A 25,393-nucleotide genomic window follows, 5' to 3' on the forward strand; every position below is an offset into this window, starting at 1 on the left:
CTTTGCTTCAGCAAAGCTCTCTCGGAATGCAGACTTGAAGACTTTTCATTACAGGGTGAGTTCTATAGGGTAAAGTGATCTGATTTTTCTCTTGTTTAAGAAGGTAAATTTATATATTATATTAAATAGTTAAACCAAGATAGAGAGCTTTGCAAGCTCTCTCCATCCACCCTTTGCATCCGAAGTCAGAGCATAATGCATGTAGGAATCAGCCCGGCTAGCTCAGTCGGTAGAGCATGAGACTCTTAATCTCAGGGTCGTGGGTTCGAGCCCCACGTTGGGCGAGATATGTAATTTTATGTCTCCTTTATTGAAAAAAATAAAAAAAGAAGGAAGGTGCTTACGTTTGGCCTAGGGAATCATAAAAGTCACCATATATTAGAGCAGATTGTATATTTGAAAAACATAGAAGGTGAAGAAACAGGAATGTAGTTCTTTGGAAAAGTGTGTCAAGCAATTTAATTGTTGTAAGACGATTGAGGAATTCTTACAAAACATTTTAGTAGAGGGAGATTTTCAAATCTAACCATAAACCAGTGGACACAACCTAGCAGGGGAACATGTTAACAAAATGCTACCTTAGAATATAAGGAATTAAGTCATATTATTTCCATAAGAGCAATGAAGCCATTGTTTAAGAATGCAACTTTATATGTTTCAGTGGAGCTAAATCTCACCTTCCAACATAAGCAACTAGGGTCTATGATCTCTTTCACCATCAGGCCAGGAGAAATGAAACAATCCAAAAGGGGTAGGTTTTCAATGCTAATCACATGTTACTGGACACAGTCTAACTGAATACAATCTAAATTAAACCCCACTGTCAGACAAGAGCTACTATGGCCCATCATTTCCTTCACCATTTCTAATTGTTTTACGACTCTAGAAATGCAGACTTGGAGACTTCTCGTTATGATCCAAAAAGGGGAGTTTTTCAAATCTTATCACCTGGACAGAAACTAAGGGATTAAAATCAAAACTAGATCTCACTGTGGAACAAGAGCTACTATGGCCCATTATATCCTTCACTGTTTCTGATTGCTTTACGAGTCTAGGAATGCCAACCTGGAGACGTTTCATTACAGGTTGGATTGCTTGAATCTTATAGGGTAAAGTCATATGATTTTTCTCTTGTTTAAGAAGGTAAATTTTATATCATACATTAAGATAGAGAGCTTTGCGAGTTCCCTCTTTCCCTCTGTCCACCCTTTGCTTCCGCAAAGCTCTCTCGGAATGCAGACTTGAAGACTTTTCATTACAGGGTGAATTATACTCTTAATCTCAGGGTCGTGGGTTCGAGCCCCACGTTGGGCGAGATGTGTTAACAAATTGCTACCTTAGAATATAAGGAATTAAGTCATATTATTTCCATAAGAGCAATGAAGCCATTGTTTAAGAAGGCAACTTTATATGGTTCAGTGGAGCTAAATCTCAGCTTCCAACATAAGCAACTAGGGTCTATGATCTCTTTCACCATCAGGCCAGGAGAAATGAAACAATCCAAAAGGGGTAGGTTTTCAATGCTAATCACATGTTACTGGACACAGTCTAACTGAATACAATCTAAATTAAACCCCACTGTCAGACAAGAGCTACTATGGCCCATCATTTCCTTCACCATTTCTAATTGTTTTACGACTCTAGAAATGCAGACTTGGAGACTTCTCGTTATGATCCAAAAAGGGGAGATTTTCAAATCTTATCACCTGGACAGAAACTAAGGGATTAAAATCAAAACTAGATCTCACTGTGGAACAAGAGCTACTATGGCCCATTATATCCTTCACTGTTTCTGATTGTTTTACGAGTCTAGGAATGCCAACCTGGAGACGTTTCATTACAGGGTGGATTGCTTGAATCTTATAGGGTAAAGTGATATGATTTTTCTCTTGTTTAAGAAGGTAAATTTTATATCATACATTAAGATAGAGAGCTTTGCGAGTTCCCTCTTTCCCTCTGTCCACCCTTTGCTTCCGCAAAGCTCTCTCGGAATGCAGACTTGAAGACTTTTCATTACAGGGTGAGTTCTATAGGGTAAAGTGATCTGATTTTTCTCTTGTTTAAGAAGGTAAATTTATATATTATATTAAATAGTTAAACCAAGATAGAGAGCTTTGCAAGCTCTCTCCATCCACCCTTTGCATCCGAAGTCAGAGCATAATGCATGTAGGAATCAGCCCGGCTAGCTCAGTCGGTAGAGCATGAGACTCTTAATCTCAGGGTCGTGGGTTCGAGCCCCACGTTGGGCGAGATATGTAATTTTATTTCTCCTTTATTGAAAAAAATAAAAAAAGAAGGAAGGTGCTTACGTTTGGCCTAGGGAATCATAAAAGTCACCATATATTAGAGCAGATTGTATATTTGAAAAACATAGAAGGTGAAGAAACAGGAGTGTAGTTCTTTGGAAAAGTGTGTCAAGCAATTTAATTGTTGTAAGACGATTGAGGAATTCTTACAAAACATTTTAGTAGAGGGAGATTTTCAAATCTAACCATAAACCAGTGGACACAACCTAGCAGGGGAACATGTTAACAAAATGCTACCTTAGAATATAAGGAATTAAGTCATATTATTTCCATAAGAGCAATGAAGCCATTGTTTAAGAATGCAACTTTATATGGTTCAGTGGAGCTAAATCTCACCTTCCAACATAAGCAACTAGGGTCTATGATCTCTTTCACCATCAGGCCAGGAGAAATGAAACAATCCAAAAGGGGTAGGTTTTCAATGCTAATCACATGTTACTGGACACAGTCTAACTGAATACAATCTAAATTAAACCCCACTGTCAGACAAGAGCTACTATGGCCCATCATTTCCTTCACCATTTCTAATTGTTTTACGCCTCTAGAAATGCAGACTTGGAGACTTCTCGTTATGATCCAAAAAGGGGAGTTTTTCAAATCTTATCACCTGGACAGAAACTAAGGGATTAAAATCAAAACTAGATCTCACTGTGGAACAAGAGCTACTATGGCCCATTATATCCTTCACTGTTTCTGATTGTTTTACGAGTCTAGGAATGCCAACCTGGAGACGTTTCATTACAGGGTGGATTGCTTGAATGTTATAGGGTAAAGTGATATGATTTTTCTCTTGTTTAAGAAGGTAAATTTTATATCATACATTAAGATAGAGAGCTTTGCGAGTTCCCTCTTTCCCTCTGTCCACCCTTTGCTTCCGCAAAGCTCTCTTGGAATGCAGACTTGAAGACTTTTCATTACAGGGTGAGTTCAATAGGGTAAAGTGATCTGATTTTTCTCTTGTTTAAGAAGGTAAATTTATATATTATATTAAATAGTTAAACCAAGATAGAGAGCTTTGGAATCAGCCCGGCTAGCTCAGTCGGTAGAGCATGAGACTCTTAATCTCAGGGTCGTGGGTTCGAGCCCCACGTTGGGCGAGATATGTAATTTTATGTCTCCTTTATTGAAAAAAATAAAAAAAGAAGGAAGGTGCTTACGTTTGGCCTAGGGAATCATAAAAGTCACCATATATTAGAGCAGATTGTATATTTGAAAAACATAGAAGGTGAAGAAACAGGAGTGTAGTTCTTTGGAAAAGTGTGTCAAGCAATTTAATTGTTGTAAGACGATTGAGGAATTCTTACAAAACATTTTAGTAGAGGGAGATTTTCAAATCTAACCATAAACCAGTGGACACAACCTAGCAGGGGAACATGTTAACAAAATGCTACCTTAGAATATAAGGAATTAAGTCATATTATTTCCATAAGAGCAATGAAGCCATTGTTTAAGAATGCAACTTTATATGGTTCAGTGGAGCTAAATCTCACCTTCCAACATAAGCAACTAGGGTCTATGATCTCTTTCACCATCAGGCCAGGAGAAATGAAACAATCCAAAAGGGGTAGGTTTTCAATGCTAATCACATGTTACTGGACACAGTCTAACTGAATACAATCTAAATTAAACCCCACTGTCAGACAAGAGCTACTATGGCCCATCATTTCCTTCACCATTTCTAATTGTTTTACGACTCTAGAAATGCAGACTTGGAGACTTCTCGTTATGATCCAAAAAGGGGAGTTTTTCAAATCTTATCACCTGGACAGAAACTAAGGGATTAAAATCAAAACTAGATCTCACTGTGGAACAAGAGCTACTATGGCCCATTATATCCTTCACTGTTTCTGATTGTTTTACGAGTCTAGGAATGCCAACCTGGAGACGTTTCATTACAGGTTGGATTGCTTGAATCTTATAGGGTAAAGTGATATGATTTTTCTCTTGTTTAAGAAGGTAAATTTTATATCATACATTAAGATAGAGAGCTTTGCGAGTTCCCTCTTTCCCTCTGTCCACCCTTTGCTTCCGCAAATCTCTCTCGGAATGCAGACTTGAAGACTTTTCATTACAGGGTGAGTTCTATAGGGTAAAGTGATCTGATTTTTCTCTTGTTTAAGAAGGTAAATTTATATATTATATTAAATAGTTAAACCAAGATAGAGAGCTTTGCAAGCTCTCTCCATCCACCCTTTGCATCCGAAGTCAGAGCATAATGCATGTAGGAATCAGCCCGGCTAGCTCAGTCGGTAGAGCATGAGACTCTTAATCTCAGGGTCGTGGGTTCGAGCCCCACGTTGGGCGAGATATGTAGTTTTATGTCTCCTTTATTGAAAAAAATAAAAAAAGAAGGAAGGTGCTTACGTTTGGCCTAGGGAATCATAAAAGTCACCATATATTAGAGCAGATCATATATTAGAGCAGATTGTATATTTGAAAAACATAGAAGGTGAAGAAACAGGAGTGTAGTTCTTTGGAAAAGTGTGTCAAGCAATTTAATTATTGTAAGACGATTGAGGAATTCTTACAAAACATTTTAGTAGAGGGAGATTTTCAAATCTAACCATAAACCAGTGGACACAACCTAGCAGGGGAACATGTTAACAAAATGCTACCTTAGAATATAAGGAATTAAGTCATATTATTTCCATAAGAGCAATGAAGCCATTGTTTAAGAATGCAACTTTATATGGTTCAGTGGAGCTAAATCTCACCTTCCAACATAAGCAACTAGGGTCTATGATCTCTTTCACCATCAGGCCAGGAGAAATGAAACAATCCAAAAGGGGTAGGTTTTCAATGCTAATCACATGTTACTGGACACAGTCTAACTGAATACAATCTAAATTAAACCCCACTGTCAGACAAGAGCTACTATGGCCCATCATTTCCTTCACCATTTCTAATTGTTTTACGACTCTAGAAATGCAGACTTGGAGACTTCTCGTTATGATCCAAAAAGGGGAGATTTTCAAATCTTATCACCTGGACAGAAACTAAGGGATTAAAATCAAAACTAGATCTCACTGTGGAACAAGAGCTACTATGGCCCATTATATCCTTCACTGTTTCTGATTGTTTTACGAGTCTAGGAATGCCAACCTGGAGACGTTTCATTACAGGGTGGATTGCTTGAATCTTATAGGGTAAAGTGATATGATTTTTCTCTTGTTTAAGAAGGTAAATTTTATATCATACATTAAGATAGAGAGCTTTGCGAGTTCCCTCTTTCCCTCTGTCCACCCTTTGCTTCCGCAAAGCTCTCTCGGAATGCAGACTTGAAGACTTTTAATTACAGGGTGAATTATACTCTTAATCTCAGGGTCGTGGGTTCGAGCCCCACGTTGGGCGAGATGTGTTAACAAATTGCTACCTTAGAATATAAGGAATTAAGTCATATTATTTCCATAAGAGCAATGAAGCCATTGTTTAAGAAGGCAACTTTATATGGTTCAGTGGAGCTAAATCTCACCTTCCAACATAAGCAACTAGGGTCTATGATCTCTTTCACCATCAGGCCAGGAGAAATGAAACAATCCAAAAGGGGTAGGTTTTCAATGCTAATCACATGTTACTGGACACAGTCTAACTGAATACAATCTAAATTAAACCCCACTGTCAGACAAGAGCTACTATGGCCCATCATTTCCTTCACCATTTCTAATTGTTTTACGACTCTAGAAATGCAGACTTGGAGACTTCTCGTTATGATCCAAAAAGGGGAGATTTTCAAATCTTATCACCTGGACAGAAACTAAGGGATTAAAATCAAAACTAGATCTCACTGTGGAACAAGAGCTACTATGGCCCATTATATCCTTCACTGTTTCTGATTGTTTTACGAGTCTAGGAATGCCAACCTGGAGACGTTTCATTACAGGGTGGATTGCTTGAATCTTATAGGGTAAAGTGATATGATTTTTCTCTTGTTTAAGAAGGTAAATTTTATATCATACATTAAGATAGAGAGCTTTGCGAGTTCCCTCTTTCCCTCTGTCCACCCTTTGCTTCCGCAAAGCTCTCTCGGAATGCAGACTTGAAGACTTTTCATTACAGGGTGAGTTCTATAGGGTAAAGTGATCTGATTTTTCTCTTGTTTAAGAAGGTAAATTTATATATTATATTAAATAGTTAAACCAAGATAGAGAGCTTTGCAAGCTCTCTCCATCCACCCTTTGCATCCGAAGTCAGAGCATAATGCATGTAGGAATCAGCCCGGCTAGCTCAGTCGGTAGAGCATGAGACTCTTAATCTCAGGGTCGTGGGTTCGAGCCCCACGTTGGGCGAGATATGTAATTTTATTTCTCCTTTATTGAAAAAAATAAAAAAAGAAGGAAGGTGCTTACGTTTGGCCTAGGGAATCATAAAAGTCACCATATATTAGAGCAGATTGTATATTTGAAAAACATAGAAGGTGAAGAAACAGGAGTGTAGTTCTTTGGAAAAGTGTGTCAAGCAATTTAATTGTTGTAAGACGATTGAGGAATTCTTACAAAACATTTTAGTAGAGGGAGATTTTCAAATCTAACCATAAACCAGTGGACACAACCTAGCAGGGGAACATGTTAACAAAATGCTACCTTAGAATATAAGGAATTAAGTCATATTATTTCCATAAGAGCAATGAAGCCATTGTTTAAGAATGCAACTTTATATGGTTCAGTGGAGCTAAATCTCACCTTCCAACATAAGCAACTAGGGTCTATGATCTCTTTCACCATCAGGCCAGGAGAAATGAAACAATCCAAAAGGGGTAGGTTTTCAATGCTAATCACATGTTACTGGACACAGTCTAACTGAATACAATCTAAATTAAACCCCACTGTCAGACAAGAGCTACTATGGCCCATCATTTCCTTCACCATTTCTAATTGTTTTACGACTCTAGAAATGCAGACTTGGAGACTTCTCGTTATGATCCAAAAAGGGGAGATTTTCAAATCTTATCACCTGGACAGAAACTAAGGGATTAAAATCAAAACTAGATCTCACTGTGGAACAAGAGCTACTATGGCCCATTATATCCTTCACTGTTTCTGATTGTTTTACGAGTCTAGGAATGCCAACCTGGAGACGTTTCATTACAGGGTGGATTGCTTGAATCTTATAGGGTAAAGTGATATGATTTTTCTCTTGTTTAAGAAGGTAAATTTTATATCATACATTAAGATAGAGAGCTTTGCGAGTTCCCTCTTTCCCTCTGTCCACCCTTTGCTTCAGCAAAGCTCTCTCGGAATGCAGACTTGAAGACTTTTCATTACAGGGTGAGTTCTATAGGGTAAAGTGATCTGATTTTTCTCTTGTTTAAGAAGGTAAATTTATATATTATATTAAATAGTTAAACCAAGATAGAGAGCTTTGCAAGCTCTCTCCATCCACCCTTTGCATCCGAAGTCAGAGCATAATGCATGTAGGAATCAGCCCGGCTAGCTCAGTCGGTAGAGCATGAGACTCTTAATCTCAGGGTCGTGGGTTCGAGCCCCACGTTGGGCGAGATATGTAATTTTATGTCTCCTTTATTGAAAAAAATAAAAAAAGAAGGAAGGTGCTTACGTTTGGCCTAGGGAATCATAAAAGTCACCATATATTAGAGCAGATTGTATATTTGAAAAACATAGAAGGTGAAGAAACAGGAATGTAGTTCTTTGGAAAAGTGTGTCAAGCAATTTAATTGTTGTAAGACGATTGAGGAATTCTTACAAAACATTTTAGTAGAGGGAGATTTTCAAATCTAACCATAAACCAGTGGACACAACCTAGCAGGGGAACATGTTAACAAAATGCTACCTTAGAATATAAGGAATTAAGTCATATTATTTCCATAAGAGCAATGAAGCCATTGTTTAAGAATGCAACTTTATATGTTTCAGTGGAGCTAAATCTCACCTTCCAACATAAGCAACTAGGGTCTATGATCTCTTTCACCATCAGGCCAGGAGAAATGAAACAATCCAAAAGGGGTAGGTTTTCAATGCTAATCACATGTTACTGGACACAGTCTAACTGAATACAATCTAAATTAAACCCCACTGTCAGACAAGAGCTACTATGGCCCATCATTTCCTTCACCATTTCTAATTGTTTTACGACTCTAGAAATGCAGACTTGGAGACTTCTCGTTATGATCCAAAAAGGGGAGTTTTTCAAATCTTATCACCTGGACAGAAACTAAGGGATTAAAATCAAAACTAGATCTCACTGTGGAACAAGAGCTACTATGGCCCATTATATCCTTCACTGTTTCTGATTGCTTTACGAGTCTAGGAATGCCAACCTGGAGACGTTTCATTACAGGTTGGATTGCTTGAATCTTATAGGGTAAAGTCATATGATTTTTCTCTTGTTTAAGAAGGTAAATTTTATATCATACATTAAGATAGAGAGCTTTGCGAGTTCCCTCTTTCCCTCTGTCCACCCTTTGCTTCCGCAAAGCTCTCTCGGAATGCAGACTTGAAGACTTTTCATTACAGGGTGAATTATACTCTTAATCTCAGGGTCGTGGGTTCGAGCCCCACGTTGGGCGAGATGTGTTAACAAATTGCTACCTTAGAATATAAGGAATTAAGTCATATTATTTCCATAAGAGCAATGAAGCCATTGTTTAAGAAGGCAACTTTATATGGTTCAGTGGAGCTAAATCTCAGCTTCCAACATAAGCAACTAGGGTCTATGATCTCTTTCACCATCAGGCCAGGAGAAATGAAACAATCCAAAAGGGGTAGGTTTTCAATGCTAATCACATGTTACTGGACACAGTCTAACTGAATACAATCTAAATTAAACCCCACTGTCAGACAAGAGCTACTATGGCCCATCATTTCCTTCACCATTTCTAATTGTTTTACGACTCTAGAAATGCAGACTTGGAGACTTCTCGTTATGATCCAAAAAGGGGAGATTTTCAAATCTTATCACCTGGACAGAAACTAAGGGATTAAAATCAAAACTAGATCTCACTGTGGAACAAGAGCTACTATGGCCCATTATATCCTTCACTGTTTCTGATTGTTTTACGAGTCTAGGAATGCCAACCTGGAGACGTTTCATTACAGGGTGGATTGCTTGAATCTTATAGGGTAAAGTGATATGATTTTTCTCTTGTTTAAGAAGGTAAATTTTATATCATACATTAAGATAGAGAGCTTTGCGAGTTCCCTCTTTCCCTCTGTCCACCCTTTGCTTCCGCAAAGCTCTCTCGGAATGCAGACTTGAAGACTTTTCATTACAGGGTGAGTTCTATAGGGTAAAGTGATCTGATTTTTCTCTTGTTTAAGAAGGTAAATTTATATATTATATTAAATAGTTAAACCAAGATAGAGAGCTTTGCAAGCTCTCTCCATCCACCCTTTGCATCCGAAGTCAGAGCATAATGCATGTAGGAATCAGCCCGGCTAGCTCAGTCGGTAGAGCATGAGACTCTTAATCTCAGGGTCGTGGGTTCGAGCCCCACGTTGGGCGAGATATGTAATTTTATTTCTCCTTTATTGAAAAAAATAAAAAAAGAAGGAAGGTGCTTACGTTTGGCCTAGGGAATCATAAAAGTCACCATATATTAGAGCAGATTGTATATTTGAAAAACATAGAAGGTGAAGAAACAGGAGTGTAGTTCTTTGGAAAAGTGTGTCAAGCAATTTAATTGTTGTAAGACGATTGAGGAATTCTTACAAAACATTTTAGTAGAGGGAGATTTTCAAATCTAACCATAAACCAGTGGACACAACCTAGCAGGGGAACATGTTAACAAAATGCTACCTTAGAATATAAGGAATTAAGTCATATTATTTCCATAAGAGCAATGAAGCCATTGTTTAAGAATGCAACTTTATATGGTTCAGTGGAGCTAAATCTCACCTTCCAACATAAGCAACTAGGGTCTATGATCTCTTTCACCATCAGGCCAGGAGAAATGAAACAATCCAAAAGGGGTAGGTTTTCAATGCTAATCACATGTTACTGGACACAGTCTAACTGAATACAATCTAAATTAAACCCCACTGTCAGACAAGAGCTACTATGGCCCATCATTTCCTTCACCATTTCTAATTGTTTTACGCCTCTAGAAATGCAGACTTGGAGACTTCTCGTTATGATCCAAAAAGGGGAGTTTTTCAAATCTTATCACCTGGACAGAAACTAAGGGATTAAAATCAAAACTAGATCTCACTGTGGAACAAGAGCTACTATGGCCCATTATATCCTTCACTGTTTCTGATTGTTTTACGAGTCTAGGAATGCCAACCTGGAGACGTTTCATTACAGGGTGGATTGCTTGAATGTTATAGGGTAAAGTGATATGATTTTTCTCTTGTTTAAGAAGGTAAATTTTATATCATACATTAAGATAGAGAGCTTTGCGAGTTCCCTCTTTCCCTCTGTCCACCCTTTGCTTCCGCAAAGCTCTCTTGGAATGCAGACTTGAAGACTTTTCATTACAGGGTGAGTTCAATAGGGTAAAGTGATCTGATTTTTCTCTTGTTTAAGAAGGTAAATTTATATATTATATTAAATAGTTAAACCAAGATAGAGAGCTTTGGAATCAGCCCGGCTAGCTCAGTCGGTAGAGCATGAGACTCTTAATCTCAGGGTCGTGGGTTCGAGCCCCACGTTGGGCGAGATATGTAATTTTATGTCTCCTTTATTGAAAAAAATAAAAAAAGAAGGAAGGTGCTTACGTTTGGCCTAGGGAATCATAAAAGTCACCATATATTAGAGCAGATTGTATATTTGAAAAACATAGAAGGTGAAGAAACAGGAGTGTAGTTCTTTGGAAAAGTGTGTCAAGCAATTTAATTGTTGTAAGACGATTGAGGAATTCTTACAAAACATTTTAGTAGAGGGAGATTTTCAAATCTAACCATAAACCAGTGGACACAACCTAGCAGGGGAACATGTTAACAAAATGCTACCTTAGAATATAAGGAATTAAGTCATATTATTTCCATAAGAGCAATGAAGCCATTGTTTAAGAATGCAACTTTATATGTTTCAGTGGAGCTAAATCTCACCTTCCAACATAAGCAACTAGGGTCTATGATCTCTTTCACCATCAGGCCAGGAGAAATGAAACAATCCAAAAGGGGTAGGTTTTCAATGCTAATCACATGTTACTGGACACAGTCTAACTGAATACAATCTAAATTAAACCCCACTGTCAGACAAGAGCTACTATGGCCCATCATTTCCTTCACCATTTCTAATTGTTTTACGACTCTAGAAATGCAGACTTGGAGACTTCTCGTTATGATCCAAAAAGGGGAGATTTTCAAATCTTATCACCTGGACAGAAACTAAGGGATTAAAATCAAAACTAGATCTCACTGTGGAACAAGAGCTACTATGGCCCATTATATCCTTCACTGTTTCTGATTGTTTTACGAGTCTAGGAATGCCAACCTGGAGACGTTTCATTACAGGGTGGATTGCTTGAATCTTATAGGGTAAAGTGATATGATTTTTCTCTTGTTTAAGAAGGTAAATTTTATATCATACATTAAGATAGAGAGCTTTGCGAGTTCCCTCTTTCCCTCTGTCCACCCTTTGCTTCCGCAAAGCTCTCTCGGAATGCAGACTTGAAGACTTTTCATTACAGGGTGAGTTCTATAGGGTAAAGTGATCTGATTTTTCTCTTGTTTAAGAAGGTAAATTTATTTATTATATTAAATAGTTAAACCAAGATAGAGAGCTTTGCAAGCTCTCTCCATCCACCCTTTGCATCCGAAGTCAGAGCAAAATGCATGTAGGAATCAGCCCGGCTAGCTCGGTCGGTAGAGCATGAGACTCTTAATCTCAGGGTCGTGGGTTCGAGCCCCACGTTGGGCGAGATATGTAATTTTATGTCTCCTTTATTGAAAAAAAATAAAAAAAGAAGGAAGGTGCTTACGTTTGGCCTAGGGAATCATAAAAGTCACCATATATTAGAGCAGATTGTATATTTGAAAAACATAGAAGGTGAAGAAACAGGAGTGTAGTTCTTTGGAAAAGTGTGTCAAGCAATTTAATTGTTGTAAGACGATTGAGGAATTCTTACAAAACATTTTAGTAGAGGGAGATTTTCAAATCTAACCATAAACCAGTGGACACAACCTAGCAGGGGAACATGTTAACAAAATGCTACCTTAGAATATAAGGAATTAAGTCATATTATTTCCATAAGAGCAATGAAGCCATTGTTTAAGAATGCAACTTTATATGTTTCAGTGGAGCTAAATCTCACCTTCCAACATAAGCAACTAGGGTCTATGATCTCTTTCACCATCAGGCCAGGAGAAATGAAACAATCCAAAAGGGGTAGGTTTTCAATGCTAATCACATGTTACTGGACACAGTCTAACTGAATACAATCTAAATTAAACCCCACTGTCAGACAAGAGCTACTATGGCCCATCATTTCCTTCACCATTTCTAATTGTTTTACGACTCTAGAAATGCAGACTTGGAGACTTCTCGTTATGATCCAAAAAGGGGAGTTTTTCAAATCTTATCACCTGGACAGAAACTAAGGGATTAAAATCAAAACTAGATCTCACTGTGGAACAAGAGCTACTATGGCCCATTATATCCTTCACTGTTTCTGATTGTTTTACGAGTCTAGGAATGCCAACCTGGAGACGTTTCATTACAGGGTGGATTGCTTGAATCTTATAGGGTAAAGTGATATGATTTTTCTCTTGTTTAAGAAGGTAAATTTTATATCATACATTAAGATAGAGAGCTTTGCGAGTTCCCTCTTTCCCTCTGTCCACCCTTTGCTTCCGCAAAGCTCTCTCGGAATGCAGACTTGAAGACTTTTCATTACAGGGTGAGTTCTATAGGGTAAAGTGATCTGATTTTTCTCTTGTTTAAGAAGGTAAATTTATTTATTATATTAAATAGTTAAACCAAGATAGAGAGCTTTGCAAGCTCTCTCCATCCACCCTTTGCATCCGAAGTCAGAGCATAATGCATGTAGGAATCAGCCCGGCTAGCTCAGTCGGTAGAGCATGAGACTCTTAATCTCAGGGTCGTGGGTTCGAGCCCCACGTTGGACGAGATATGTAATTTTATGTCTCCTTTATTGAAAAAAATAAAAAAAGAAGGAAGGTGCTTACGTTTGGCCTAGGGAATCATAAAAGTCACCATATATTAGAGCAGATTGTATATTTGAAAAACATAGAAGGTGAAGAAACAGGAGTGTAGTTCTTTGGAAAAGTGTGTCAAGCAATTTAATTGTTGTAAGACGATTGAGGAATTCTTACAAAACATTTTAGTAGAGGGAGATTTTCAAATCTAACCATAAACCAGTGGACACAACCTAGCAGGGGAACATGTTAACAAAATGCTACCTTAGAATATAAGGAATTAAGTCATATTATTTCCATAAGAGCAATGAAGCCATTGTTTAAGAAGGCAACTTTATATGGTTCAGTGGAGCTAAATCTCACCTTCCAACATAAGCAACTAGGGTCTATGATCTCTTTCACCATCAGGCCAGGAGAAATGAAACAATCCAAAAGGGGTAGGTTTTCAATGCTAATCACATGTTACTGGACACAGTCTAACTGAATGCAATCTAAATTAAACCCCACTGTCAGACAAGAGCTACTATGGCCCATCATTTCCTTCACCATTTCTAAATGTTTTACGACTCTAGAAATGCAGACTTGGAGACTTCTCGTTATGATCCAAAAAGGGGAGATTTTCAAATCTTATCACCTGGACAGAAACTAAGGGATTAAAATCAAAACTAGATCTCACTGTGGAACAAGAGCTACTATGGCCCATTATATCCTTCACTGTTTCTGATTGTTTTACGAGTCTAGGAATGCCAACCTGGAGACGTTTCATTACAGGTTGGATTGCTTGAATCTTATAAAATCATAAAAGTCACCATATATTAGAGCAGATTGTATATTTGAAAAACATAGAAGGTGAAGAAACAGGAGTGTAGTTCTTTGGAAAAGTGTGTCAAGCTATTTAATTGTTGTAAGACGATTGAGGAATTCTTACAAAACATTTTAGTAGAGGGAGATTTTCAAATCTAACCATAAACCAGTGGACACAACCTAGCAGGGGAAAATGTTAACAAAATGCTACCTTAGAATATAAGGAATTAAGTCATATTATTTCCATAAGAGCAATGAAGCCATTGTTTAAGAAGGCAACTTTATATGGTTCAGTGGAGCTAAATCTCACCTTCCAACATAAGCAACTAGGGTCTATGATCTCTTTCACCATCAGGCCAGGAGAAATGAAACAATCCAAAAGGGGTAGGTTTTCAATGCTAATCACATGTTACTGGACACAGTCTAACTGAATACAATCTAAATTAAACCCCACTGTCAGACAAGAGCTACTATGGCCCATCATTTCCTTCACCATTTCTAATTGTTTTACGACTCTAGAAATGCAGACTTGGAGACTTCTCGTTATGATCCAAAAAGGGGAGATTTTCAAATCTTATCACCTGGACAGAAACTAAGGGATTAAAATCAAAACTAGATCTCACTGTGGAACAAGAGCTACTATGGCCCATTATATCCTTCACTGTTTCTGATTGTTTTACGAGTCTAGGAATGCCAACCTGGAGACGTTTCATTACAGGTTGGATTGCTTGAATCTTATAGGGTAAAGTGATATGATTTTTCTCTTGTTTAAGAAGATACATTTTATATCATACATTAAGATAGAGAGCTTTGCGAGTTCCCTCTTTCCCTCTGTCCACCCTTTGCTTCCGCAAAGCTCTCTCGGAATGCAGACTTGAAGACTTTTCATTACAGGGTGAGTTCTATAGGGTAAAGTGATCTGATTTTTCTCTTGTTTAAGAAGGTAAATTTATTTATTATATTAAATTGTTAAACCAAGATAGAGAGCTTTGCAAGCTCTCTCCATCCACCCTTTGCATCCGAAGTCAGAGCATAATGCATGTAGGATTCAGCCCGGCTAGCTCAGTCGGTAGAGCATGAGACTCTTAATCTCAGGGTCGTGGGTTCGAGCCCCACGTTGGGCGAGATATGTAATTTTATGTCTCCTTTATTGAAAAAAATAAAAAAAAGAAGGAAGGTGCTTACGTTTGGCCTAGGGAATCATAAAAGTCACCATATATTAGAGCAGATTGTATATTTGAAAAACATAGAAGGTGAAGAAACAGGAGTGTAGTTCTTTGGAAAAGTGTGTCAAGCAATTTAATTGTTGTAAGGTCTATTGAGGAATTCTTACAAAACATTTTAGTAGAGGGAGATTTTCAAATCTAACCATAACCCAGTGGACACAACCTAGCAGGGGAACATGTTAACAAAATGCTACCTTAGAATATAAGGAATTAAGTCATATTATTTCCATAAGAGCAATTAAGCCATTGTTTAAGAAGGCAACTTTATATGGTTCAGTGGAGCTAAATCTCACCTTCCAACATAAGCAACTAGGGTCTATGATCTCTTTCACCATCAGGCCAGGAGAAATGAAACAATCCAAAAGGGGTAGGTTTTCAATGCTAATCACATGTTACTGGACACAGTCTAACTGAATACAATCTAAATTAAACCCCACTGTCAGACAAGAGCTACTATGGCCCATCATTTCCTTCACCATTTCTAATTGTTTTACGACTCTAGAAATGCAGACTTGGAGACTTCTCGTTATGATCCAAAAAGGGGAGATTTTCAAATCTTATCACCTGGACAGAAACTAAGGGATTAAAATCAAAACTAGATCTCACTGTGGAACAAGAGCTACTATGGCCCATTATATCCTTCACTGTTTCTGATTGTTTTACGAGTCTAGGAATGCCAACCTGGAGACGTTTCATTACAGGTTGGATTGCTTGAATCTTATAGGGTAAAGTGATATGATTTTTCTCTTGTTTAAGAAGGTAAATTTTATATCATACATTAAGATAGAGAGCTTTGCGAGTTCCCTCTTTCCCTCTGTCCACCTTTTGCTTCCGCAAAGCTCTCTCGGAATGCAGACTTGAAGACTTTTCATTACAGGGTGAATTATACTCTTAATCTCAGGGTCGTGGGTTCGAGACCCACGTTGGGCGAGATGTGTTAACAAATTGCTACCTTAGAATATAAGGAATTAAGTCATATTATTTCCATAAGAGCAATTAAGCCATTGTTTAAGAAGGCAACTTTATATGGTTCAGTGGAGCTAAATCTCACCTTCCAACATAAGCAACTAGGGTCTATGATCTCTTTCACCATCAGGCCAGGAGAAATGAAACAATCCAAAAGGGGTAGGTTTTCAATGCTAATCACATGTTACTGGACACAGTCTAACTGAATACAATCTAAATTAAACCCCACTGTCAGACAAGAGCTACTATGGCCCATCATTTCCTTCACCATTTCTAATTGTTTTACGACTCTAGAAATGCAGACTTGGAGACTTCTCGTTATGATCCAAAAAGGGGAGATTTTCAAATCTTATCACCTGGACAGAAACTAAGGGATTAAAATCAAAACTAGATCTCACTGTGGAACAAGAGCTACTATGGCCCATTATATCCTTCACTGTTTCTGATTGTTTTACGAGTCTAGGAATGCCAACCTGGAGACGTTTCATTACAGGTTGGATTGCTTGAATCTTATAGGGTAAAGTGATATGATTTTTCTCTTGTTTAAGAAGGTAAATTTTATATCATACATTAAGATAGAGAGCTTTGCGAGTTCCCTCTTTCCCTCTGTCCACCCTTTGCTTCCGCAAAGCTCTCTCGGAATGCAGACTTGAAGACTTTTCATTACAGGGTGAATTATACTCTTAATCTCAGGGTCGTGGGTTCGAGACCCACGTTGGGCGAGATGTGTTAACAAATTGCTACCTTAGAATATAAGGAATTAAGTCATATTATTTCCATAAGAGCAATTAAGCCATTGTTTAAGAAGGCAACTTTATATGGTTCAGTGGAGCTAAATCTCACCTTCCAACATAAGCAACTAGGGTCTATGATCTCTTTCACCATCAGGCCAGGAGAAATGAAACAATCCAAAAGGGGTAGGTTTTCAATGCTAATCACATGTTACTGGACACAGTCTAACTGAATACAATCTAAATTAAACCCCACTGTCAGACAAGAGCTACTATGGCCCATCATTTCCTTCACCATTTCTAATTGTTTTACGACTCTAGAAATGCAGACTTGGAGACTTCTCGTTATGATCCAAAAAGGGGAGATTTTCAATTCTTTTTTTTTTTTTTTTTTTTTTAAATTCTTTATTTTGGTTGTGCGTAGAGTAACATATAAAGTCACAGTGCCACAACAGCTGTGCGACTTGGATCAGTAAACAATAAACAGTTGGTAACATTGCGTGGCAGATTTTCAAATCTTATCACCTGGACAGAAACTAAGGGATTAAAATCAAAACTAGATCTCACTGTGGAACAAGAGCTACTATGGCCCATTATATCCTTCACTGTTTCTGATTGTTTTACGAGTCTAGGAATGCCAACCTGGAGACGTTTCATTACAGGTTGGATTGCTTGAATCTTATAGGGTAAAGTGATATGATTTTTCTCTTGTTTAAGAAGATAAATTTTATATCATACATTAAGATAGAGAGCTTTGCGAGTTCCCTCTTTCCCTCTGTCCACCCTTTGCTTCCGCAAAGCTCTCTCGGAATGCAGACTTGAAGACTTTTCATTACAGGGTGAGTTCTATAGGGTAAAGTGATCTGATTTTTCTCTTGTTTAAGAAGGTAAATTTATTTATTATATTAAATAGTTAAACCAAGATAGAGAGCTTTGCAAGCTCTCTCCATCCACCCTTTGCATCCGAAGTCAGAGCATAATGCATGTAGGATTCAGCCCGGCTAGCTCAGTCGGTAGAGCATGAGACTCTTAATCTCAGGGTCGTGGGTTCGAGCCCCACGTTGGGCGAGATATGTAATTTTATGTCTCCTTTATTGAAAAAAATAAAAAAAAAGAAGGAAGGTGCTTACGTTTGGCCTAGGGAATCATAAAAGTCACCATATATTAGAGCAGATTGTATATTTGAAAAACATAGAAGGTGAAGAAACAGGAGTGTAGTTCTTTGGAAAAGTGTGTCAAGCAATTTAATTGTTGTAAGGTCTATTGAGGAATTCTTACAAAACATTTTAGTAGAGGGAGATTTTCAAATCTAACCATAACCCAGTGGACACAACCTAGCAGGGGAACATGTTAACAAAATGCTACCTTAGAATATAAGGAATTAAGTCATATTATTTCCATAAGAGCAATTAAGCCATTGTTTAAGAAGGCAACTTTATATGGTTCAGTGGAGCTAAATCTCACCTTCCAACATAAGCAACTAGGGTCTATGATCTCTTTCACCATCAGGCCAGGAGAAATGAAACAATCCAAAAGGGGTAGGTTTTCAATGCTAATCACATGTTACTGGACACAGTCTAACTGAATACAATCTAAATTAAACCCCACTGTCAGACAAGAGCTACTATGGCCCATCATTTCCTTCACCATTTCTAATTGTTTTACGACTCTAGAAATGCAGACTTGGAGACTTCTCGTTATGATCCAAAAAGGGGAGATTTTCAAATCTTATCACCTGGACAGAAACTAAGGGATTAAAATCAAAACTAGATCTCACTGTGGAACAAGAGCTACTATGGCCCATTATATCCTTCACTGTTTCTGATTGTTTTACGAGTCTAGGAATGCCAACCTGGAGACGTTTCATTACAGGTTGGATTGCTTGAATCTTATAGGGTAAAGTGATATGATTTTTCTCTTGTTTAAGAAGGTAAATTTTATATCATACATTAAGATAGAGAGCTTTGCGAGTTCCCTCTTTCCCTCTGTCCACCTTTTGCTTCCGCAAAGCTCTCTCGGAATGCAGACTTGAAGACTTTTCATTACAGGGTGAATTATACTCTTAATCTCAGGGTCGTGGGTTCGAGACCCACGTTGGGCGAGATGTGTTAACAAATTGCTACCTTAGAATATAAGGAATTAAGTCATATTATTTCCATAAGAGCAATTAAGCCATTGTTTAAGAAGGCAACTTTATATGGTTCAGTGGAGCTAAATCTCACCTTCCAACATAAGCAACTAGGGTCTATGATCTCTTTCACCATCAGGCCAGGAGAAATGAAACAATCCAAAAGGGGTAGGTTTTCAATGCTAATCACATGTTACTGGACACAGTCTAACTGAATACAATCTAAATTAAACCCCACTGTCAGACAAGAGCTACTATGGCCCATCATTTCCTTCACCATTTCTAATTGTTTTACGACTCTAGAAATGCAGACTTGGAGACTTCTCGTTATGATCCAAAAAGGGGAGATTTTCAAATCTTTTTTTTTTTTTTTTTTTAAATTCTTTATTTTGGTTGTGCGTAGAGTAACATATAAAGTCACAGTGCCACAACAGCTGTGCGACTTGGATCAGTAAACAATAAACAGTTGGTAACATTGCGTGGCAGATTTTCAAATCTTATCACCTGGACAGAAACTAAGGGATTAAAATCAAAACTAGATCTCACTGTGGAACAAGAGCTACTATGGCCCATTATATCCTTCACTGTTTCTGATTGTTTTACGAGTCTAGGAATGCCAACCTGGAGACGTTTCATTACAGGTTGGATTGCTTGAATCTTATAGGGTAAAGTGATATGATTTTTCTCTTGTTTAAGAAGATAAATTTTATATCATACATTAAGATAGAGAGCTTTGCGAGTTCCCTCTTTCCCTCTGTCCACCCTTGGCTTCCGCAAAGCTCTCTCGGAATGCAGACTTGAAGACTTTTCATTACAGGGTGAGTTCTATAGGGTAAAGTGATCTGATTTTTCTCTTGTTTAAGAAGGTAAATTTATTTATTATATTAAATAGTTAAACCAAGATAGAGAGCTTTGCAAGCTCTCCCCATCCACCCTTTGCATCCGAAGTCAGAGCATAATGCATGTAGGATTCAGCCCGGCTAGCTCAGTCGGTAGAGCATGAGAATCTTAATCTCAGGGTCGTGGGTTCGAGCCCCACGTTGGGCGAGATATGTAATTTTATGTCTCCTTTATTGAAAAAAATAAAAAAAAGAAGGAAGGTGCTTACGTTTGGCCTAGGGAATCATAAAAGTCACCATATATTAGAGCAGATTGTATATTTGAAAAACATAGAAGGTGAAGAAACAGGAGTGTAGTTCTTTGGAAAAGTGTGTCAAGCAATTTAATTGTTGTAAGGTCTATTGAGGAATTCTTACAAAACATTTTAGTAGAGGGAGATTTTCAAATCTAACCATAACCCAGTGGACACAACCTAGCAGGGGAACATGTTAACAAAATGCTACCTTAGAATATAAGGAATTAAGTCATATTATTTCCATAAGAGCAATTAAGCCATTGTTTAAGAAGGCAACTTTATATGGTTCAGTGGAGCTAAATCTCACCTTCCAACATAAGCAACTAGGGTCTATGATCTCTTTCACCATCAGGCCAGGAGAAATGAAACAATCCAAAAGGGGTAGGTTTTCAATGCTAATCACATGTTACTGGACACAGTCTAACTGAATACAATCTAAATTAAACCCCACTGTCAGACAAGAGCTACTATGGCCCATCATTTCCTTCACCATTTCTAATTGTTTTACGACTCTAGAAATGCAGACTTGGAGACTTCTCGTTATGATCCAAAAAGGGGAGATTTTCAAATCTTATCACCTGGACAGAAACTAAGGGATTAAAATCAAAACTAGATCTCACTGTGGAACAAGAGCTACTATGGCCCATTATATCCTTCACTGTTTCTGATTGTTTTACGAGTCTAGGAATGCCAACCTGGAGACGTTTCATTACAGGTTGGATTGCTTGAATCTTATAGGGTAAAGTGATATGATTTTTCTCTTGTTTAAGAAGGTAAATTTTATATCATACATTAAGATAGAGAGCTTTGCGAGTTCCCTCTTTCCCTCTGTCCACCTTTTGCTTCCGCAAAGCTCTCTCGGAATGCAGACTTGAAGACTTTTCATTACAGGGTGAATTATACTCTTAATCTCAGGGTCGTGGGTTCGAGACCCACGTTGGGCGAGATGTGTTAACAAATTGCTACCTTAGAATATAAGGAATTAAGTCATATTATTTCCATAAGAGCAATTAAGCCATTGTTTAAGAAGGCAACTTTATATGGTTCAGTGGAGCTAAATCTCACCTTCCAACATAAGCAACTAGGGTCTATGATCTCTTTCACCATCAGGCCAGGAGAAATGAAACAATCCAAAAGGGGTAGGTTTTCAATGCTAATCACATGTTACTGGACACAGTCTAACTGAATACAATCTAAATTAAACCCCACTGTCAGACAAGAGCTACTATGGCCCATCATTTCCTTCACCATTTCTAATTGTTTTACGACTCTAGAAATGCAGACTTGGAGACTTCTCGTTATGATCCAAAAAGGGGAGATTTTCAAATCTTTTTTTTTTTTTTTTTTTTTTTAATTCTTTATTTTGGTTGTGCGTAGAGTAACATATAAAGACACAGTGCCACAACAGCTGTGCGACTTGGATCAGTAAACAATAAACAGTTGGTAACATTGCGTGGCAGATTTTCAAATCTTATCACCTGGACAGAAACTAAGGGATTAAAATCAAAACTAGATCTCACTGTGGAACAAGAGCTACTATGGCCCATTATATCCTTCACTGTTTCTGATTGTTTTACGAGTCTAGGAATGCCAACCTGGAGACGTTTCATTACAGGTTGGATTGCTTGAATCTTATAGGGTAAAGTGATATGATTTTTCTCTTGTTTAAGAAGATAAATTTTATATCATACATTAAGATAGAGAGCTTTGCGAGTTCCCTCTTTCCCTCTGTCCACCCTTTGCTTCCGCAAAGCTCTCTCGGAATGCAGACTTGAAGACTTTTCATTACAGGGTGAGTTCTATAGGGTAAAGTGATCTGATTTTTCTCTTGTTTAAGAAGGTAAATTTATTTATTATATTAAATAGTTAAACCAAGATAGAGAGCTTTGCAAGCTCTCTCCATCCACCCTTTGCATCCGAAGTCAGAGCATAATGCATGTAGGATTCAGCCCGGCTAGCTCAGTCGGTAGAGCATGAGACTCTTAATCTCAGGGTCGTGGGTTCGAGCCCCACGTTGGGCGAGATATGTAATTTTATGTCTCCTTTATTGAAAAAAATAAAAAAAAGAAGGAAGGTGCTTACGTTTGGCCTAGGGAATCATAAAAGTCACCATATATTAGAGCAGATTGTATATTTGAAAAACATAGAAGGTGAAGAAACAGGAGTGTAGTTCTTTGGAAAAGTGTGTCAAGCAATTTAATTGTTGTAAGGTCTATTGAGGAATTCTTACAAAACATTTTAGTAGAGGGAGATTTTCAAATCTAACCATAACCCAGTGGACACAACCTAGCAGGGGAACATGTTAACAAAATGCTACCTTAGAATATAAGGAATTAAGTCATATTATTTCCATAAGAGCAATTAAGCCATTGTTTAAGAAGGCAACTTTATATGGTTCAGTGGAGCTAAATCTCACCTTCCAACATAAGCAACTAGGGTCTATGATCTCTTTCACCATCAGGCCAGGAGAAATGAAACAATCCAAAAGGGGTAGGTTTTCAATGCTAATCACATGTTACTGGACACAGTCTAACTGAATACAATCTAAATTAAACCCCACTGTCAGACAAGAGCTACTATGGCCCATCATTTCCTTCACCATTTCTAATTGTTTTACGACTCTAGAAATGCAGACTTGGAGACTTCTCGTTATGATCCAAAAAGGGGAGATTTTCAAATCTTATCACCTGGACAGAAACTAAGGGATTAAAATCAAAACTAGATCTCACTGTGGAACAAGAGCTACTATGGCCCATTATATCCTTCACTGTTTCTGATTGTTTTACGAGTCTAGGAATGCCAACCTGGAGACGTTTCATTACAGGTTGGATTGCTTGAATCTTATAGGGTAAAGTGATATGATTTTTCTCTTGTTTAAGAAGGTAAATTTTATATCATACATTAAGATAGAGAGCTTTGCGAGTTCCCTCTTTCCCTCTGTCCACCTTTTGCTTCCGCAAAGCTCTCTCGGAATGCAGACTTGAAGACTTTTCATTACAGGGTGAATTATACTCTTAATCTCAGGGTCGTGGGTTCGAGACCCACGTTGGGCGAGATGTGTTAACAAATTGCTACCTTAGAATATAAGGAATTAAGTCATATTATTTCCATAAGAGCAATTAAGCCATTGTTTAAGAAGGCAACTTTATATGGTTCAGTGGAGCTAAATCTCACCTTCCAACATAAGCAACTAGGGTCTATGATCTCTTTCACCATCAGGCCAGGAGAAATGAAACAATCCAAAAGGGGTAGGTTTTCAATGCTAATCACATGTTACTGGACACAGTCTAACTGAATACAATCTAAATTAAACCCCACTGTCAGACAAGAGCTACTATGGCCCATCATTTCCTTCACCATTTCTAATTGTTTTACGACTCTAGAAATGCAGACTTGGAGACTTCTCGTTATGATCCAAAAAGGGGAGATTTTCAAATCTTTTTTTTTTTTTTTTTTTAAATTCTTTATTTTGGTTGTGCGTAGAGTAACATATAAAGTCACAGTGCCACAACAGCTGTGCGACTTGGATCAGTAAACAATAAACAGTTGGTAACATTGCGTGGCAGATTTTCAAATCTTATCACCTGGACAGAAACTAAGGGATTAAAATCAAAACTAGATCTCACTGTGGAACAAGAGCTACTATGGCCCATTATATCCTTCACTGTTTCTGATTGTTTTACGAGTCTAGGAATGCCAACCTGGAGACGTTTCATTACAGGTTGGATTGCTTGAATCTTATAGGGTAAAGTGATATGATTTTTCTCTTGTTTAAGAAGATAAATTTTATATCATACATTAAGATAGAGAGCTTTGCGAGTTCCCTCTTTCCCTCTGTCCACCCTTGGCTTCCGCAAAGCTCTCTCGGAATGCAGACTTGAAGACTTTTCATTACAGGGTGAGTTCTATAGGGTAAAGTGATCTGATTTTTCTCTTGTTTAAGAAGGTAAATTTATTTATTATATTAAATAGTTAAACCAAGATAGAGAGCTTTGCAAGCTCTCTCCATCCACCCTTTGCATCCGAAGTCAGAGCATAATGCATGTAGGATTCAGCCCGGCTAGCTCAGTCGGTAGAGCATGAGACTCTTAATCTCAGGGTCGTGGGTTCGAGCCCCACGTTGGGCGAGATATGTAATTTTATGTCTCCTTTATTGAAAAAAATAAAAAAAAGAAGGAAGGTGCTTACGTTTGGCCTAGGGAATCATAAAAGTCACCATATATTAGAGCAGATTGTATATTTGAAAAACATAGAAGGTGAAGAAACAGGAGTGTAGTTCTTTGGAAAAGTGTGTCAAGCAATTTAATTGTTGTAAGGTCTATTGAGGAATTCTTACAAAACATTTTAGTAGAGGGAGATTTTCAAATCTAACCATAACCCAGTGGACACAACCTAGCAGGGGAACATGTTAACAAAATGCTACCTTAGAATATAAGGAATTAAGTCATATTATTTCCATAAGAGCAATTAAGCCATTGTTTAAGAAGGCAACTTTATATGGTTCAGTGGAGCTAAATCTCACCTTCCAACATAAGCAACTAGGGTCTATGATCTCTTTCACCATCAGGCCAGGAGAAATGAAACAATCCAAAAGGGGTAGGTTTTCAATGCTAATCACATGTTACTGGACACAGTCTAACTGAATACAATCTAAATTAAACCCCACTGTCAGACAAGAGCTACTATGGCCCATCATTTCCTTCACCATTTCTAATTGTTTTACGACTCTAGAAATGCAGACTTGGAGACTTCTCGTTATGATCCAAAAAGGGGAGATTTTCAAATCTTATCACCTGGACAGAAACTAAGGGATTAAAATCAAAACTAGATCTCACTGTGGAACAAGAGCTACTATGGCCCATTATATCCTTCACTGTTTCTGATTGTTTTACGAGTCTAGGAATGCCAACCTGGAGACGTTTCATTACAGGTTGGATTGCTTGAATCTTATAGGGTAAAGTGATATGATTTTTCTCTTGTTTAAGAAGGTAAATTTTATATCATACATTAAGATAGAGAGCTTTGCGAGTTCCCTCTTTC

At 37.8% G+C, this 25,393-nt stretch overlaps 13 non-coding genes across 13 annotated transcripts; all 13 read left to right on the forward strand.

Annotated features, from left to right (window-relative positions):
- Positions 1-211: 211 nt before the first annotated feature.
- TRNAK-CUU (transfer RNA lysine (anticodon CUU)) lies at positions 212-284 on the forward strand. The gene has a single exon. It is a non-coding gene; the product is annotated as a tRNA-Lys (tRNA).
- A 1,892-nt stretch (positions 285-2,176) lies between these two features.
- Positions 2,177-2,249, forward strand: TRNAK-CUU (transfer RNA lysine (anticodon CUU)). Its single transcript has one exon. It is a non-coding gene; the product is annotated as a tRNA-Lys (tRNA).
- A 1,081-nt stretch (positions 2,250-3,330) lies between these two features.
- On the forward strand, positions 3,331-3,403 carry TRNAK-CUU (transfer RNA lysine (anticodon CUU)). The gene has a single exon. It is a non-coding gene; the product is annotated as a tRNA-Lys (tRNA).
- Positions 3,404-4,537: 1,134 nt separating this feature from the next.
- TRNAK-CUU (transfer RNA lysine (anticodon CUU)) lies at positions 4,538-4,610 on the forward strand. Its single transcript has one exon. It is a non-coding gene; the product is annotated as a tRNA-Lys (tRNA).
- Positions 4,611-6,519: 1,909 nt separating this feature from the next.
- Positions 6,520-6,592, forward strand: TRNAK-CUU (transfer RNA lysine (anticodon CUU)). Its single transcript has one exon. It is a non-coding gene; the product is annotated as a tRNA-Lys (tRNA).
- A 1,134-nt stretch (positions 6,593-7,726) lies between these two features.
- TRNAK-CUU (transfer RNA lysine (anticodon CUU)) lies at positions 7,727-7,799 on the forward strand. The gene has a single exon. It is a non-coding gene; the product is annotated as a tRNA-Lys (tRNA).
- Positions 7,800-9,691: 1,892 nt separating this feature from the next.
- On the forward strand, positions 9,692-9,764 carry TRNAK-CUU (transfer RNA lysine (anticodon CUU)). The gene has a single exon. It is a non-coding gene; the product is annotated as a tRNA-Lys (tRNA).
- Positions 9,765-10,845: 1,081 nt separating this feature from the next.
- Positions 10,846-10,918, forward strand: TRNAK-CUU (transfer RNA lysine (anticodon CUU)). The gene has a single exon. It is a non-coding gene; the product is annotated as a tRNA-Lys (tRNA).
- Positions 10,919-13,260: 2,342 nt separating this feature from the next.
- TRNAK-CUU (transfer RNA lysine (anticodon CUU)) lies at positions 13,261-13,333 on the forward strand. Its single transcript has one exon. It is a non-coding gene; the product is annotated as a tRNA-Lys (tRNA).
- Positions 13,334-15,218: 1,885 nt separating this feature from the next.
- TRNAK-CUU (transfer RNA lysine (anticodon CUU)) lies at positions 15,219-15,291 on the forward strand. The gene has a single exon. It is a non-coding gene; the product is annotated as a tRNA-Lys (tRNA).
- A 2,794-nt stretch (positions 15,292-18,085) lies between these two features.
- TRNAK-CUU (transfer RNA lysine (anticodon CUU)) lies at positions 18,086-18,158 on the forward strand. The gene has a single exon. It is a non-coding gene; the product is annotated as a tRNA-Lys (tRNA).
- A 4,143-nt stretch (positions 18,159-22,301) lies between these two features.
- TRNAK-CUU (transfer RNA lysine (anticodon CUU)) lies at positions 22,302-22,374 on the forward strand. Its single transcript has one exon. It is a non-coding gene; the product is annotated as a tRNA-Lys (tRNA).
- A 2,033-nt stretch (positions 22,375-24,407) lies between these two features.
- Positions 24,408-24,480, forward strand: TRNAK-CUU (transfer RNA lysine (anticodon CUU)). Its single transcript has one exon. It is a non-coding gene; the product is annotated as a tRNA-Lys (tRNA).
- Positions 24,481-25,393: the final 913 nt, after the last annotated feature.

Source organism: Pelobates fuscus, chromosome 2 (assembly GCF_036172605.1).
Source record: "Pelobates fuscus isolate aPelFus1 chromosome 2, aPelFus1.pri, whole genome shotgun sequence".
NCBI classification, from domain to species: domain Eukaryota; kingdom Metazoa; phylum Chordata; class Amphibia; order Anura; family Pelobatidae; genus Pelobates; species Pelobates fuscus.